This window comes from Rana temporaria, chromosome 11, assembly GCF_905171775.1.
Source record: "Rana temporaria chromosome 11, aRanTem1.1, whole genome shotgun sequence".
Lineage (NCBI taxonomy): Eukaryota > Metazoa > Chordata > Amphibia > Anura > Ranidae > Rana > Rana temporaria.
Window position 1 is genome coordinate 153,290,427 of NC_053499.1, and position 17,739 is coordinate 153,308,165.

The window sequence follows — 17,739 nt, forward strand, 5'->3', positions numbered from 1 at the left end:
GTTTTATGGCATTTTTAATTAATATTTTTTTTTACTAGTAATGGCGGCAATCAGCGTTTTTTGTTTTCGGTACTGCGACATTATGGCGGACACTTCGGACACTTTTGACACATTTTTGGGACCATTGGCATTTTTATAGCGATCAGTGCTATAAAAATGCATTGATTGCTATAAAAATGCCACTGGCAGTGAAGGGGTTAACACTAGGGGGCGGGGAAGGGGTTAATTATGTTCTCTGGGTGTGTTCTAACTGTAGGGGGGGTGGACTCACTAGGGGAAATGACTGATCGCTGTTCATACATTGTATGACGGTCAGGCATTTCTCCCCTGACAGGACCGAGGGCTGTGTGTTTACACACACAGCTCCCGGTCCTCGCTCTGTAACGAGCGATCGCGGGTGCCCGGCGGTGATCGCGACCGCCGGGCGCGTGCGAAGGAGTCAGGAGCGAGCGGGGAACGCGCGCCCCTATTGGCTGCTGGGAGAGATGACGTAGATCTATGTGATCTCGCCCAGCAGAGCTGACCTCCCTCCGTAAAACTGCCGCGGCTGGTCGGCAAGCAGTCAAACATTATTTTCCTGATGTTCAAACAAATTTTTAGATAATTTTACACTGTTAATTATAAAAAATAGCTTTGAAAAATCCTAAGTTTTCATTGGAAAAAACAATCGTGTGTAGGCCCCATCGGACTTTTTTCCATTGGTGTAAAAAAATAGAACATGTTTTAAAGGGGTTGTAACGGAAAAAGTTTTTTCACCTTAATGCATTCTATGGTCGTTGATTGGCTAGAGTGGATGGTGCTGGTGCTGCTGTCAATCACATCCAATGGCGTGGCGCGCCGAGGGGCGGGGCCGAGTGATACAGTGAGCCGCTATGGCCGCTCGCTATATCACGGGAGCGTGCCCGCAAGGACTCCACACAATGCGAGGGAGCTCGCATGAATGTCTGGAGTTCTTGCGGGGAGGACCAGAGACAGCCGCCGAGGGACCCCAGAAGACATGGATCGGGGCCACTCTGTGCAAAACGAGCTGCACAGTGGAGGTAAGCATGACATGTTTTTTTTTTTTTTTTTTTTTAAATAGAAATTTCTTTACAACCTCTTTAAATTTTTCCGATGGAAAAAAAAACCTATAGGAAATTCTGATTGTCTGTGTGGAACTTCATCGGAGAAAAATCCACGCATGCTCAGAATCAAGTCGAAGCATGCTCCGAAGCATTGAACTTCATTTTTTCCGGCTCGTCGTAGTGTTTTGCGTCACCGCGTTTTGGACGCTTCATCGGAATTCCGACGGAAAATTCCATCGGAAATCCGATTGTGTGTACGTGGCATAATGCTACCAAATGACCCCAAGCTGCTTGGCCCCATTGCCGTCCAGTAATGAGCTGTAGCTCTAATTACACCACCAATGAGATTTGTCCACTGCCCCACCTACTTTCCACCTGAAATTAAATAAATACTTTTTTGGTGGAAGTATAAGAATAAAAAAATCAATGTTGTGAGCCTCGAATAAACAGGAAAGGCAATTATTTCCAGGCATGCATGACATATTTTCCGACCGCGTCTATATTGAATTACGGCAGTGATATGGGCATTCTTGAGTTGATGGCGTATCAAAGTGACAAAGAGCAGGTCTAAATGGAAACTTATTGACTTCTTCCAGGTGCAAAATAGCACAATGTGGTCTGAAAGCTAATATAAATTCTTAACCATCGGTGGCTCAAGCATCAAGGCTCGAAAAAAAAAAAGCGCAATAGGAAATAAAAGCGTCCAGGCCTATGTGCGGTGTGCCATCGCTGTAGAGGTTAATGGAGGAGATAGTCATATTTCTCACTCTGAAACCTCAAAAGTCTCAACGTACAAATAAAAAGGTGCAAGGAGTCATTGAAGATCAGGAATGCGGTCGGCAGCAGTGAGCAGAAATCAATCGGCAGATGTAAGGCCCGAGCTTTTCTACTCCCGTAATGATTGACCCTCGAGCATTTCGCAATAAGATAAAAGCTTGTATCACACAGTCTCAACTTATGATGGAGCTCTGACCTTTATACTTCATCACTAAAAATATAAAGTGGATACCCTTCATGTTGCAAAAAAATAAAAAGTCCATACATGCCTCAACCTTGTAAGCTGTGATTGTAAAATTCACTTTTAAATAAAATTATAATATATAATGTACCGTATATTTACTCGAGTGTAAGTTTTTCAGCAAATTTTTTGGTGCTGAAAATGCCCCCCTCGGCTTATACTCAAGTCACCTTTTTGCGCCTGATCTCCCAGACTTTGGGGACCCGATCCCCTGAACCCCAAACTTGCCACACATATAGCCCCACTGTTCCTCTACAAAGTTTGTTGTCTGGGAGACCTACGGCCGGGGAGCACCGATTTTTCTAAGTCAGGCACCCCTTCCATAGACTTCCATGTTAAACTGTAATTTCTCTGGGAAATTTGGGGACCTGTTACTGGCTGGCCGTAGGTCCCCTGAACCCCAGACTTGGCACACATATAGCCCCATTTATCCTCTACAAGTGTACAAAGTTTTTTGTCTGTGGGACGCCCAGATAGTGAAGAACTACAGCATACCTTCCAACATTAAAAAAATCCACTGCTGGACATTCTTTAAATTATTCATTAAAGTTTTTGAGGGGGGGTTGCCGCGGATCAAAGTTCTTGAGCGGGGGGGGCCGCGGTTTGAAGTTTTTGAGCGGGGGGGATCGAAGTTGTTGAGCGGGGGGGGGGGCGCAGATCGAAGTTGTTGAGCGAGGGGGGCGCGGATCAAAGTTTTTGAGTGGGGGGGGCGCGGATCGAAGTTTTTGAGCGGGGGGGGGGGGGGTGCCGCGGATTGAAGATTGAAGTTGTTGAGCGGGGAGCAGGGGGGGTGGGGTTGACGCAGATCGGATGATGCCTCTAAGAGCCCATTCACACCTAGGTGTTTTGTCGCCTGTAGTGTGACGCCGCTGCCGCCCCGACACGCCAGAGGGATGATTTAACATTGCCCTCTATGGAGATGGTTCACATCTCCACGCCGAACGCCTGCCGCCTGAAAAAAAGTCCCGGACCTTTTTTTCAGGCGGCTTTCGGCATTCGGCATAGGAGATGGGAACCATCTCCATAGGGGGACAATCTAGGGGCACATCTAGGCGGACAATCGCAGCGTTTTGTCGCCACAAATCGCGGTACAAAACGCCGCTATTTGTCACCGCAATTCGCGTGACAAAACGCAGCGATTTTGTCCGCCTAGATGTGAATGCAGCCTTAGCTGTGCACAGCCTGTCGGTTCTCCTCTTCCCTTCAGCTGACCTTTTCCTCCTCCTTCCGTGCTCCCCCTTCTTGCACAGGGGAAGGAAGCTGCGGGAAAATTAACCCATTCGCATAAACCTGTGAAATCTATGGGATCACACCCTTAGATCTCAGGGGTTCATGCTGGGTGTTGTAGTTCTTCAAATTTGGGGGGGTCACATCTTTAGATTGTGTGACCCCCAAAAGTGAAGGACTACAGGTCCCACCATGAACCCCTCACAGCTGAAGATGTTACCCCCCCCCCCCCCAACCAGTGAAGAACTACAGGTCCCAGGATGAACCAGTGAAATCTATGGGGTCACAAAAAAAGGGTATAAAAAATGATCTTTTTTTAGGAAGGGGGAGGGAGGGGTGTCCCTGAATGGCAGTTTGGAAATGTGGTCACCCTACTCTAAGGTGACCAGATTTTTTAAAATGAAATCCGGGAACTTATTTTTTTCTTTACTAGTAATGGCAAGATCAGCGACTCTCTGCCCGTCGCCGCCCGCCTCTCAAGTCTTACTCTTCGGGCCCCGGCTACTACTGGATGGGAAGCGGGGGAAGATCCCTCTGCCAGGGAAGGCAAGGAGATTGGCAGGTGGCTGGCCAGGATTTGAGCCAAGGCAGAAGCGAGTGAAGCTGAATGGGCATGCGCCCGAAACTGAAGAAATATTCCTTCCGCTCCGACCAGCACATGATCATCAGAAAGGGGCACAGATAATGGGAATAATACAACCCCCCTATGCTTGTAGGCACGGCAGAGCGGGGGGGTGTAATTCATTTTTTTTTTAATTTTGCACTGACTGTCTTTGAAATTGCACCTGCCCTGTATTAAATCCAATCTGGGGACAAAACCAGGGACAGACTTGGTCCGGGGACAGTGTCCTCAATCAGGGGACTGTCCACTGAAATTGGGGATGTCTGATCACCCTACCCTACTCCTCACATGAGCTCCCTGCCTAGGGTTGCCACCTCATCCCTTTAAAACAGAACACATATGAATTACACAGGTTCTGTGGCTGATTTAATTTAGATAAGGCTCCACTTGAGTTCAATTACCACCTTAATCAGCCACAGAACCTGTGTAACTCATATGTGTTCTGTTTTAAAGGGATGAGGTGGCAACCCTATCCCTGCTGTCACTCCAGTCCTGTTCCCTGCCCCTCTTCAAGATCATTCTCCCTGGAAGCAGGGGAGCCCCCCCCAGAACTAGAGCACAGGTGGTCACACCCACTGCTACACTAACCACTCCCCGCTCCCAGATCAAAACAAGCAGGCCTAGCCTGAAGCATAAGCCTGCCTAAATTTACCTGCACTGACAGTTTCCCTTGCAAAAATCCTACTCTAGCACCTACCTATAGTAGAAGATGCTGTATAAGAATAAAGTAAGCCTTTGAAATACTTAATTGTTCTGTACATTTACCTAGGTTGGTGACCGGGATTTATATAAAAATATGCCAGTGCATTTATTTCCCCTGTGAGACCAATGTTCCATCTAATAAACATATTCTTTATTACCATGCCGCTCATGGTTTGACACTCTGTAGAGGAAGTGTGAGGATTGCACGCTGATTGCTCTAATATGTGGAAACAATATCTCCTGACGCTTTCTCTGTCACTCCGTGTTTTACACTCTCAGCTTTCCCATCACCTCTCAACGGCATTTCTTTTTTAGACATGGAGATTAGAGCGAGAGTTCTGTAATCATTTGTGTTGTGTGGTGAGAGATGGAAGTCCTCGGGAAGCCGAGTTACATTGTTAGTCACCACGGAACTCCGAGACAGACGCAAAAAGTAGAACGTTCTCTTCCAGCAGCCAATCAAAGAGAATTAAAGACGAAGCCGCGGTAGTAATTTTGGACATTGTCTGCCTTCTTTAATCTGACTTTAAAGAGACCCTGTCACCAACTTCAGAGATTGCAGGTAAAAGCAAAGAAACTTTTCTTGTAGCGTTTTTTTTTTTCCTTTCCCTAAAACGGAACTTCAGTTAAAGTGACACTCTAGGTTTTTTTTTTTTTTTTTATAACAAACATGCTATACTTACCTCCACTGTTGAGCTCGTTTTGCACAGAGTGGCCCCGAACTACATTTTCTGGCTTCCCTCGGCGGCTGTCTCGGCTCCTCCCTGCATCAGATAACCCCCTCTGGGAAGCGCTCTCCCAGGGGGGTTATCTTGCAGGCGCGCTCCCGAGTCCTGCATTCGGCGTCCATATTGCCGGACTCGGCCCCGCCCTCCCAGCGCCCGCGTCATTGGATTTGATTGACAGCAGCGGGAGCCAATAGCTGTGCTACTATCAATCTATCCAATGAAGAGCCGAGAACCCCGGGCAAAGATCCAGCACGTTCTCCACGCAGAACTTTCCTGGGCTCTGTTTAGTAAATGGGGGGGCCGGTAATAGTCAGATGTTTTTTCACCTTAATGCATAGGATGCATTAAGGTGAAAAAACAGGAGGGTTTACAACCCCTTCCCCTGTAAAATGACGTAGGCAGAAAACCCTCCCTCCCTCCGGGTGGTCCTGGGCTTCCCGGGCGGCTAGGGGGCGCGCGTGTCTGCCGCATTACTCGGGATCCGGCAGCAGCCGCGATGTCCGCCGGGCACACACGATTGTCCGCAATCACGGCAGGACCATGGATCTGTGTGTGTGAACACACAGATCCATGTCCTGTCAAAGGAAAGCAGACCTATGTGTGTTCCCAGTACAGAGGAACACCGATCGGTCTCCTCCCCCTACAGTTAGAATCACTCCCTAGGGAACACATTAACCCCGTGATCGCCCCTAGTGGTTAACCTCTTCCCTCTGCAAGTCACATTTACACAGTAATCAGTGCAGTTTTATAGCACTAATCGCTCTATAAATGTGAATGGTCCCAAAAACATGTCAAAAGTGTCTGATATGTCCGCCACAATGTCACGATCACAAAAAAAAACGCAGATCGCCGCCATTACTAGTAGAAAAAAAATGCCATAAATCTATCCCTATTTTGTAGATGCTAAAACTTTTGCGCAAACCAATCAATAAACTCTTATTGCGATTTACGATATTTCCTAAAAATATGTAGAAGAATACGTATCGGTCTAAACTGAGGATTTTTTTTTATTTTAATTGTGATATTTATTAAATCTTCTTTTGTTTATAGCGCAACAAATAAAAAAAAAACGCACAGATGATCAAATACCACCAAACGAAAGCTCTATTTGTGGGGAAAAAAACGCATAAAGATTTAATTTGGGTACAGTGTTGCATGACCGCGCAATTGTCATTCAAAGCGCGACAGCGCTGAAAACTAAAAATTGGTCTGGGCGGTGTTGTTTTTTTCCAATCCTGTAACTGTCGCTTCTGCTAGACAGCTCGGTCTGCTTGTAAATGTTGAGACAAGTAGAAATAAAGGTATTTAAATTAATAAAAAAAATTATAATTATAAACGCACTACTTCTATTGCAGGTGTTAATCCCACGAAGTTAGTAGAAATTTATATTTTTCAATATAAAGGGCCTTTATAACCATTTAAGTGAATACTAGATACCAGTTTAATACGCTGACCTATTTTTTATTGCATTGGCAAATGAATGTGACGGTTAATTTACTGTAAGCCGGACCAAGTTCAACTAAAAGGGGCCCTGCCATTAATTAAAGCTTAAGCCTCAGAAATGTGTCTTAAATTGTTCTCGCTGTTATTATTAGTCTCCCCCCCCCCCCCCCTTACTAAATGGATCTCAGACATTTTTCTTGCACGTCTCTGCTTCACTTTGTGCGTCCGACTTGAATTACGGAACATGTTCCCTCCCCAGACTCCAAAGCAGATACTTATAAAAATTAAAATCAAATTAATTTGTCTACATTAATCTTGGTAATGACTGTCTAGCAGGCACTGAGGCGCACGTTCGGAATGCGCTTTACATATTATTAAGGACAGAAAGCGTTTGGTTCACCCTTTTGCTGGTGACAAATGTTTGGCTGGGTGGTAAACGACCGTCTGACAAAACACATTCTCGTTATTAGCATAAACATGTCAGCTTCACTTTTTTGTTCTATTTTTAGATGGCGGAATTTGTCAGGTTTAGGACAAATACTCATCTGGATGTTCCAACCGCTTCTTGAATATCCATTAGCAGGCACGGAATGCAGAAGATGGGCCAAGGCCAACTGTAAGATTAGAAGACGGGTCAACGCTCCCGAGCTGAGCTAAATGCTTGCACGTTTTTGTTCAAAGCCATCTTCCAAACCAACCATTCCCAATCAGTCCCACCGTATCTGCCCAATCTCATACCAATCCCTACAATTCAAAACAAAAACATTTAACATATTTATTAACTTAATGGAGTCCACTGTCATATGACCTTCCACTATTAACTCAATAGAGTGCACTTTCCTATGACCTTACACAATTAACTCAATAGCGTCCACTTTCCTATGACCTTCCACAATTAACTCAATGGAGTCCACTGTCATATGACCTTCCACTATTAACTCAATAGCGTCCACTTTCCTATGACCTTCCACTATTAACTCAATGGAGTCCACTGTTTAATGCCCTTCCACTATTAACTCAATGGAGTCCACTGTTTAATGCCCTTCCACTATTAACTCAATGGAGTCCACTGTTATATGACCTTCCACAATTATCTCAATGGAGTCCACTGTCATATGACCTTCCACTATTAACTCAATGGAGTCCACTGTTATATGACCTTCCACGATTATCTCAATAGAGTCCACTTTCCTATGACCTTCCGCAATTAACACAATGGAGTCCACTTTCCTATGACCTTTCACAATTAACTCAATGGAGTCCACTTTCCTATGACCTTTCACAATTAACTCAATGGAGTCCACTGTTTAATGACCTTCCACTTTTAACTCAATGGAGTCCACTGTTATATGACCTTCCACTATTAACTCAATGGAGTCCACTGTTATATGACCTTCCACAATTATCTCAATGGAGTCCACTTTCCTATGACCTTCCACAATTAACTCAATAGAGTCCACTGTTATATGAGCATCCACAATTAACTCAATAGAGTCCACTGTTATATGACCTTCCACTATTAACTCAGTGAAGTCCACTTTATTATGACCTTACACAATTAATGCAATAGAGTCCATTATAAAATGACCTTCCACAATTAACTCAGTGGAGTCCACTGTTATATGACATTTAACTCAATAGAGTCCACTGTTATATGACCTTCCACAATTAACTCAATGGAGTCCACTGTTATATGACATTCCACAATTAACTCGATGAAGTCCACTTTATTATGATCTTCCACAATTAACGCAATAGAGTCTATTATAAAATTACCTTCCACAATTAACTCAGTGGAGTCCACTGTCATATGACCTTCCACAATTAACTTCATAGAGTCCACTTTCCTATGAACTTACACAATTAACTCAATGGAGTACACTTTCTTATGACCTTCCACAATTAACGCAATAGAGTCCACTTTCCTATGACCATGCACAGTTAACTTAATAGAGTCCACTGTTATATGACATTCCACAATTAACTTAAGGGAGTCCACTTTCCTATGATCTTCCACAATTAACTCAATGGAGTCCACTTTATTATGACCTTCCACAATTAACACAATAGAGTCCACTGTTAAATGACCACCCACAATTAACTCAGTGGAGTCCACTGTCATATGACTTTCCACAATTAACTCAATGGAGTCCACTTTCCTATGTCCTTTCAAAATTAACTCAATAGAGTCCAGTGTTAAATGGCCTTCCACAATTATCTCAATGGAGTCCAATCTCATACGACTTTCCGCAAGTCCTCTTCCACTAGTGAAGAATTTTGATTCACTACTATAGTCTAGATCAGCCTTTTTCAACCAGTGTGCCGCGGCACACTGGTGTGCCGTCAGAGGTTCTCAGGTGTGCCGCGGGGGTCAGAGGAGAGAAGGCTGTCAGATGAGCTCTCCTGCCGAACTGTGAGAAGCTCTGTCGGCTTCAAAAATAAAAAGTAAAGTGCAGAGGAGTGTGCTGTGCTCTCTGCTTCCCCCTAGAGTGCAGTACCCGGCTAAAGAGAAATCTGGAAAGGTACTGAGCTAGAAGCTACATTATTTTTTTTAAATGGCTTTATACATTTGTCTGTGTGTGTGTGTATGTGTGCACATGTGACTGTCTGTATGTGTGTGTGTGTGTGCACATATGACTGTCTGTATGTATGTGTGTGTGTGTGTGTGTGTGTGTGTGCATATGTGACTGTCTGTCTGTGTGCACATGTGACTGTCTGTCTGTATGTGTGTGTGTGCACATGTGACTGTCTGTATGTATGTGTGTGTGTGTGTGTGCATATGTGACTGTCTGTCTGTGTGCACATGTGACTGTCTGTCTGTATGTGTGTGTGTGCACATGTGACTGTCTGTCTGTATGTGTGTGTGTGCACATGTGACTGTCTGTCTGTATGTGTGTGTGCACATGTGACTGTCTGTATGTGTGTGTGCACATGTGACTGTCTGTCTGTATGTGTGTGTGTGTGTGCACATGTGACTGTCTGTCTGTCTGTATGTGTGTGTGCGCATGTAGACTGTCTGTCTGTATGTGTGTGTGTGTGTGTGTGTGTGTGCACATGTGACTGTCTGTCTGTATGTATGTGTGTGTGTGTGTGTGCGCGCATGTGACTGTCTGTCTGTGTGTGTGTGTGTGTGTGTGTGCACATGTGACTGTATGTGTGTGTGTGCACATGTGACTGTCTGCCTGTATGTGTGCGCATGTGACTGTCTGTCTGTGTGTGTGTGTGTGTGTGTGTGCACATGTGACTGTATGTGTTTGCACATGTGACTGTCTGCCTGTATGTGTGCACATGTGACTGTATGTGTGTGTGCGTGTGTGCACATGTGACTGTCTGTATGTGTGTGTGTGTGTGTGTGTGTGTGCATGTGTATGTATGTATGTATCAGGGTTGCCAACTTTCAGTAAATTTACAAACAGTTTGTAAAATCCATACTTTTTGCATTTGTCCATGAATGTCAGTTACAGACATGCAGCCTACATGTCCACAATGGACATTCAAGGACAGATGAAAAAAGTATGGATTTTACAAACTTCGTAAATTTACTGAAAGTTGGCAACCCTGGTATGTATGTATGTGTATGCATGTGTAAGCCTGTGTCTGTAGTCTGTATGTATGTTACTTTTAATCCTGACCCCCCCCCCCCCCCATTCCTGTACCATGACAATGGATTTTGTAGGACTTGTTTGATAGCAAGGACTGCTGCTTCTCTGAAAAGCAATCCATGCACAGATCGCTTTTCAGAGGCATTTGACAGGCCGTAAAGAGGCATTATGTTGCCTCTTTACTACCTGTTTTAAGCCCGTAAATGCAGCATCACTACACCGCAACCGTGCAATGCACACAGTTGCGGGGTAGTTGCAGTGCACCCCCATTCACCCTCAGTATACCTCCAGTTCCAGCCACAGCATGTGAACACCCCAGCTGCTGCCTCTGCAGCTAAAGGTAGAGAAGTTGGGCGTGGTAAAAACGGCTCAACCATGTGGTTTTACCGCCCCTTTGACATGTTAACAAGCCCTTGGTTCACATCTGTGCAGCTGCATGTAGGGCAGACCATTCATTTCAATGGGCTTCTGAACCCACAAAAATGCAGGGAAACAAGTCCCCAACCTTCTTTTTTTTTAATTGCACTGCAGCAAAAGCACCCCACATTTTCCAATATGTGGGTGTACCATTAAGAATTAATGGTACTCCTAAAGAGCAGAGCATTTTTCTGTGCGTCAGGAATGAGCGCTATTTTGTGCGTGTTCTGAGACACACCGTAATGTGAACCAAGCCTTGGACTGGGGTGCCTCAAGACTGAAAATACTTTTTAAGGGTGCCCCGACTGGAAAAAGGTTGAGAAACACTGGTCTAGATCCACAACCAATCGATTTTGCCATAATGTCACTACACCACAGTGGGAAGTGTACACGTTAGCAGGGAGCAGGGAGTAACATGGTGGCCAGCTAAGCCGCCCCACTTCAAACCTATTTCAGATGCGCAATATTGATTAAAAAATACAGAGCAGACACAGGTTGGAGGCTGGGTTCACACTTATGCAAATTGGATGCGGCTTTCACCGCATCCAATTTGCATGACAGGAGAGTGTAACGGGCTCCCAATGGAGCCGGTTCACACACCTTCGGGTCCGCACTAGAAAGGGTCCTGTGTGTCTTTAGCTCAGTTTTAGGTGCGAATCAGGTCCAAATTTTTGAAATGGTGTACAGGGAAGCCCCGGACCACCTGCTGCCAGCCACAGCCGCAGCTAGCGTGAACACAGCCTTAATTTTTAACATTAGATTGATGCTTATTTTGTCAAGGGGAATCGGGTGTTTTTTTTTAAATCGAAGCGGTACTTACCGTTTTAGAGATAGATCTTCTCCGCCGCTTCCGGGTATGGTCTTCGGGACTGGGCGTTCCTATTTGATTGACAGGCTTCCGACAGGCTTCAGACGGTCGCATACATCGCGTCATGAGTAGCCGAAAGAAGCTGAACGTCGGTGCGGCTCTATACGGCGCCTGCGCACCGACGTTCGGCTACTTTTGGAAAATCGTGACGCGATGTATGCGACCGTCGGAAGCCTGTCAATCAAATAAGAACGCCCAGTCCCGCAGCCCATACCCGGATTCCCTACAATTCAAAACAAAAACATTTAACATATTTATTAACTTAATGGAGTCCACTGTCATATGACCTTCCACTATTAACTCAATAGAGTGCACTTTCCTATGACCTTACACAATTAACTCAATAGCGTCCACTTTCCTATGACCTTCCACAATTAACTCAATGGAGTCCACTGTCATATGACCTTCCACTATTAACTCAATAGCGTCCACTTTCCTATGACCTTCCACTATTAACTCAATGGAGTCCACTGTTTAATGCCCTTCCACTATTAACTCAATGGAGTCCACTGTTTAATGCCCTTCCACTATTAACTCAATGGAGTCCACTGTTTAATGCCCTTCCACTATTAACTCAATGGAGTCCACTGTTATATGACCTTCCACAATTATCTCAATGGAGTCCACTGTCATATGACCTTCCACGATTATCTCAATAGAGTCCACTTTCCTATGACCTTCCGCAATTAACACAATGGAGTCCACTTTCCTATGACCTTTCACAATTAACTCAATGGAGTCCACTTTCCTATGACCTTTCACAATTAACTCAATGGAGTCCACTGTTTAATGACCTTCCACTTTTAACTCAATGGAGTCCACTTTCCTATGACCTTTCACAATTAACTCAATGGAGTCCACTGTTATATGACCTTCCACTATTAACTCAATGGAGTCCACTGTTATATGACCTTCCACAATTATCTCAATGGAGTCCACTTTCCTATGACCTTCCACAATTAACTCAATAGAGTCCACTGTTATATGAGCATCCACAATTAACTCAATAGAGTCCATTGTTATGTATAACATACCCGGAAGCGGCGGAGAAGATCGCTCTCTAAAATGGTAAGTACAGTTTCGTTTTTAAAAAAAATAGCCGATTCCCCTTGACAAAATAAGCATCAATCTAATGTTAAAAATTAAGTTTTCGGGTGAACCTCCACTTTAACCTATTTATGCTGCACATATATAACTTTTTATTGTATTTTTGATTTTTTAATATCTGATTCTTCCATGCTTATTTCTGAGGCCCTACATATGACTTGACACCTATTCTTAGTCAACAGCAGCTCTCAGCAATCCCGTAGAAGACATCTTTGCATAGCCAACAATAACAGGATGTCCAACTTTGCATTCCCATGTCAGGACAGTGTCATTTGCTGCTGTCCTCCAAACTCCTAGAGCTGAAAACAATTATGAGAACGTCAATAAATGTCACCTTATGACACGGATCACACCTGGAGTCAGCGGGGAGTGGAATTTATCAGAGAAAGAACTCATAAAGCCAGTGAGCGTGGTGCCCACTGCCAATATTCCAGTTCTCATCAGGGAATAATGTCACTATAATGGGTGTCTATTTGTAGTCACATTGCTCCAGAGCTGCTCTATATTAGGATTTGTTTTATTGGGAGCAGCGATTTTGCCAAACATGATTTTGAAAATATTGATACATATATTTTGCTATTAAATAATATTTCTAATCATATGAAGTTAACAACAAGAGTCCCCCTTTACATCGGAGTCCACAGAGTTCCCCCTTTTACATCAGAACTCACAGAGTTCCCTTACACTGTAAGGGGGGACTCTGCAGACTCTGATGTAAGAGAGAACTCTGGGGACTCTAACATAAGGGATGCTCTGGGAACCCGGATTTAAGGGGGAACATTGAGAATCCTTATGTACAGAGAGGACTCTGATGTACAGAGAGGACTCTGATGTATTTAGGGAACACTGTGACCTCTGGTGTAAAGGGGAACTCTGATGTAAGGGGTACTCTGAGAATCCGGATTTATCTCAGGCCCCGTACACACGGCCGGTTTGGTCCGATGAGAATGAACCGAAGTTCATTTTCATCGGACCAAACCGTCCGCTAACAGTCTGGTTTCCTTCTGTCCAAAATTTCTAAACATGCTTCAAAACCGAACCGATGGACCGCTGCCCCATCGGACCAAACCGATGGTTAGTACAGAAAAGCATTGGTTCAAAACCCGCGCATGCTCAGAATCAAGTCGACGCATGCTTGGAAGCATTGAACTTCGTTTTATTCAGCACGTTGTGTGTTTGACGTCACCGCGTTCTGACCCGATCGGATTTTGGACTGATGGTGTGTACACATATCAGGCCGTACGGCCACTTCAGAGGTGAACCGATGAAAACGGTCCGACGGGCCAGTCTCATCGGTTTGGTCGACCGTGTGTACGGGGCCTTAGTGTGCTCACTCAGAGGCAGGAGAGGGAAAGGGGGAGACTTCAGTCACAGACAGGGGTGGATGGTGATCTCACTAACCCCATGGAAATCAGCGCCTCTCATCCAGATGTATCTGGAAACCATAGTCCGGTCTGAATAATGTGTCCGAGTTTCAGGCAGTCTGTAACCCAGACGCATGATTCCGAACCCAAACTGTCCGGGTGAATCCTGGACAGGTGGTTAAGGAATTTATTTACCGTATATACTCGAGTATATGCCAAGTTTTTCAGCGCATTTTTTGGTGCTGAAAATGCCCCCCTCGGCTCATACTCAAGTCACCTTTTTGTGCCTGATCTCCTGGACTTTGGGGACCCGGTACAGGCTGGCCGTAGGTCCCCTGGACCCCAAACGTGGCACACGTGTAGCCCCAGTTCTCCTCTACAAGTGTGTACCTACGGCCGGGGAGCACCGATTTTTCAAAGCTGGGCACCCCTTCTATATACTCCCATGTTAAACATAAGACTAGTCAAGGACACAGTGAGGCATGGGTACAGTGAGGCATGGGCACAGTGAGGCATGGACTCAGTGAGGCATGGACTCAGTAAGGAATGGACTCAGTGAGGCACAGACACAGTGAGGCATGGGCACAGTGAGGCATGGGCACAGTGAGGCATGGGCACAGTAAGGAATGGACACAGTGAGGCATGGACACAGTGAGGCATGGACACAGTGAGGCATGGGCACAGTGAGGTATGCAGATGGACACATTGAGGCATAGTGAGGCATGCAGATGGACACTCTAGGCTTATACTCGAGTCAATACGTTTTCCCATTTTTTGTGGTAAAATTAGGTGCCTCAGCTTATATTCGGGTCGGCTTATACTCGAGTATATACGGTAAATGAAAAAGTCTCTGTGCCCCGAGTTCAGCTTTAATTCCTCATTTATGGCAATCGTAACCGCTCGAAACTTCCCGTGCTTCTTTACCCATCCCAGCTCCGCTGAGTTCCTCATTTCCAGCACCACCCGGTAAAAGTAAAGCCACTTCCTTCATTTGCAATAATTTGCCTAAATGAGCTCTCTGCAGAAGTCGTTTGAGTTTTTATAGGATTACTGAATAATTCATAGTGTTTAACAAGGGATTATTCCAGATAAGAAAATATTATTGTGTAATCTCACCATTTGCGTTAGTGTTTCCGTTATCCCAACGCCGTTATTGTTTCACAAGCGCGGCGACATGTCACTCACTGCGTCCGTGCTGGACCCCCGCGGAGGCGCGCGATGCCTGTCCGTTTCCATTGTAGTGAGGGAGATTTTTATCTCGTATTGATTCTGCTCGATGGCGTGAGGAGCCGTCTGTTTACAAAAGGTAATGATGTATCTGCTCAGTCATGACCGGGCCTGTCTCGGCAGCAAAAATTGCAACAAGCCGCATTACCATAAGCTTGTGCAGAAAGACGTTTCGTTCCAATCTGTTTCATTGCTCATGTTCGCCGCGTCGCCCAGGAAAATGCTAAGAACATAATATTCAGCTATTGCTGGGAAAAGCAAATAAGGAAAAGGACACGAGGAGTTCAAGGATTATGTCGATTGAGCTTTTAAATGTAATCTACAGTATTAAAGATAATTATACAGAGAGGTCCATAAATATTTGGACACAGGCACAATTTTAGATTTTTTAAGGTATTTACCAAAACATATTCAAGCTATAGTTCTATAATGGATATGGGCTGGAAGTTCACACTCTCAGGTTTAATTTGAGGGTATGTACATCCAAATCGAAGGAAGGGTTTAGGAATTACAGCTCGTAACCACTTCCGTACCGTAGGACGTCATGTGACGTATTTGACGTCATATGACGTCCGTGACTTTCAGTTGGGATATCTGAATGATGGGTGCAGCTACAGGCATCATTCAGATATCCTTCTTTTCAGGCGGCGATTCTGCGCACCATAAGAATGATCATAGAAGGGAGCTGCGGTGGCTCAACGCGATTGGCACTGCGCTGACAAGCCATTCACCTCTGCAGCTAGGGGTTCGGATCCCGGTCTCGGCTACATGTGAATTGAGTTTGGTGGTCTCAGCCCGGCTCCCGGTGGGTGTGCTATGCGAGATAAGCCTGCCCTTAGTACGCCCACCCCCCTCCCACAAAAAAAACACCACACTTACACGCACTTGAAATTGGGTTAACATGCACGCACTTTGACCACGCGGTCTCTAAAAAAGAGAGGGGCGAAGGACTAACGGGGCTGTTTGAGCAGGCAAATCCTCTCACTCCCTTATAGGGAGTCCCTCTGCCCCGTTGGGCTTCAAAGTGGAGCAGGTAGGGCGGGCTGTGTGGGAGGACCACCTCACACACCCACCATTGCCACCCGGGGCATGGAGAAAGGTGGCAGATTGCCTCTGGGGGAGGCCTGCCTACTCCCAACTCCTACAGTCCGGATCCTCTCTCGAGTACACGCACAAAATACACTTAAAAAAAAAAAAAAAATTATCATAGCGTCGGTTCCGCCGCTTGATCGATGGCACGGGAGGGCCCGGAGAAGCACCAAATGGTGGCGAGAGGGGGGGACGTTGCCTATAAGAATAGGCGACGTCCCCCCCTCTCGGCACCATTTGGTGCTTCTCCGGGCCCTCCTGTGCCATCGGAGGCCCAGAGAACGAATCGGCTGAACCGAATGAAGAGCATAGAGATTTCCGGTGACCACATGGTCACCGGTCATCTCTATGACCGTCGGAGGTCCGGGCACGACGTTATGACGTCACTCCCGGGTACCCGGAAGTTATCAAAGCCGCAATCGTGGCTGAAAGCATGAGATTGGGGAATTTGTTTTCCCGATCTCATGCTTTCCAGCCTGGAGGGGGAAAAATGAATGGGATTTGGCTTGTTTAGCATTTTAGAGCTACAAGCTTCAAGCAGAAATTCACTCGCTCATCCATTGTCTTTATGGACCTTGGTTTGTGCACTGGTGCAAATAATTTGGTGGAGGGGGGATTTTGGTGTGGAGTTGTTTTTCAGGGGTTGAGTTTGGCCCCTTAGTTCCAGTGAAGGGAACTCTCTTAAGGCGTCAGGATACCAAGACATTTTGGACAAAATATAATTCTCCCAATTTTGTGGGAACAGTTTGGGGACGGCCCCTTCCTGTTCCAACATTACTGCGCACCAGTGCACAAAGCAAGGTCCATAAAGACATGGATGAGTGAGTTTGAGGTAGAAGAACTTGACTGGCCTTTCCTCAACCCGATAGAACACCTTTGGGATGAATTAGAGTGGAGACTGTGAGCCAGGCCTTCTCATCCAACATAAGTGCCTGACTTCAGAAATGCACTTCTGGAAGAATTGTCAAACATTCCCATAGACACACTCCTAATCCCAGGGCCATCTTAATAGCATCATGGGCCCCATGGGCCCCTGGGCAAAGTAATGCTATGGGGCCCCTACAAGCCTGCTCCAATTTACGCACCTACTCTCAACAATGAAATTACAATGTTTCTACTTCAGCATGTCACTTGCCACCGTCACCTGTAGGGTTGCCACCTCATCCCTTTAAAAAGGAACACATCTGAATTACACAGATTCTGAGGCTAATTTAATACAGATAAGACACCAAGTGAGTTTAATTACCACCTTAATCAGCCA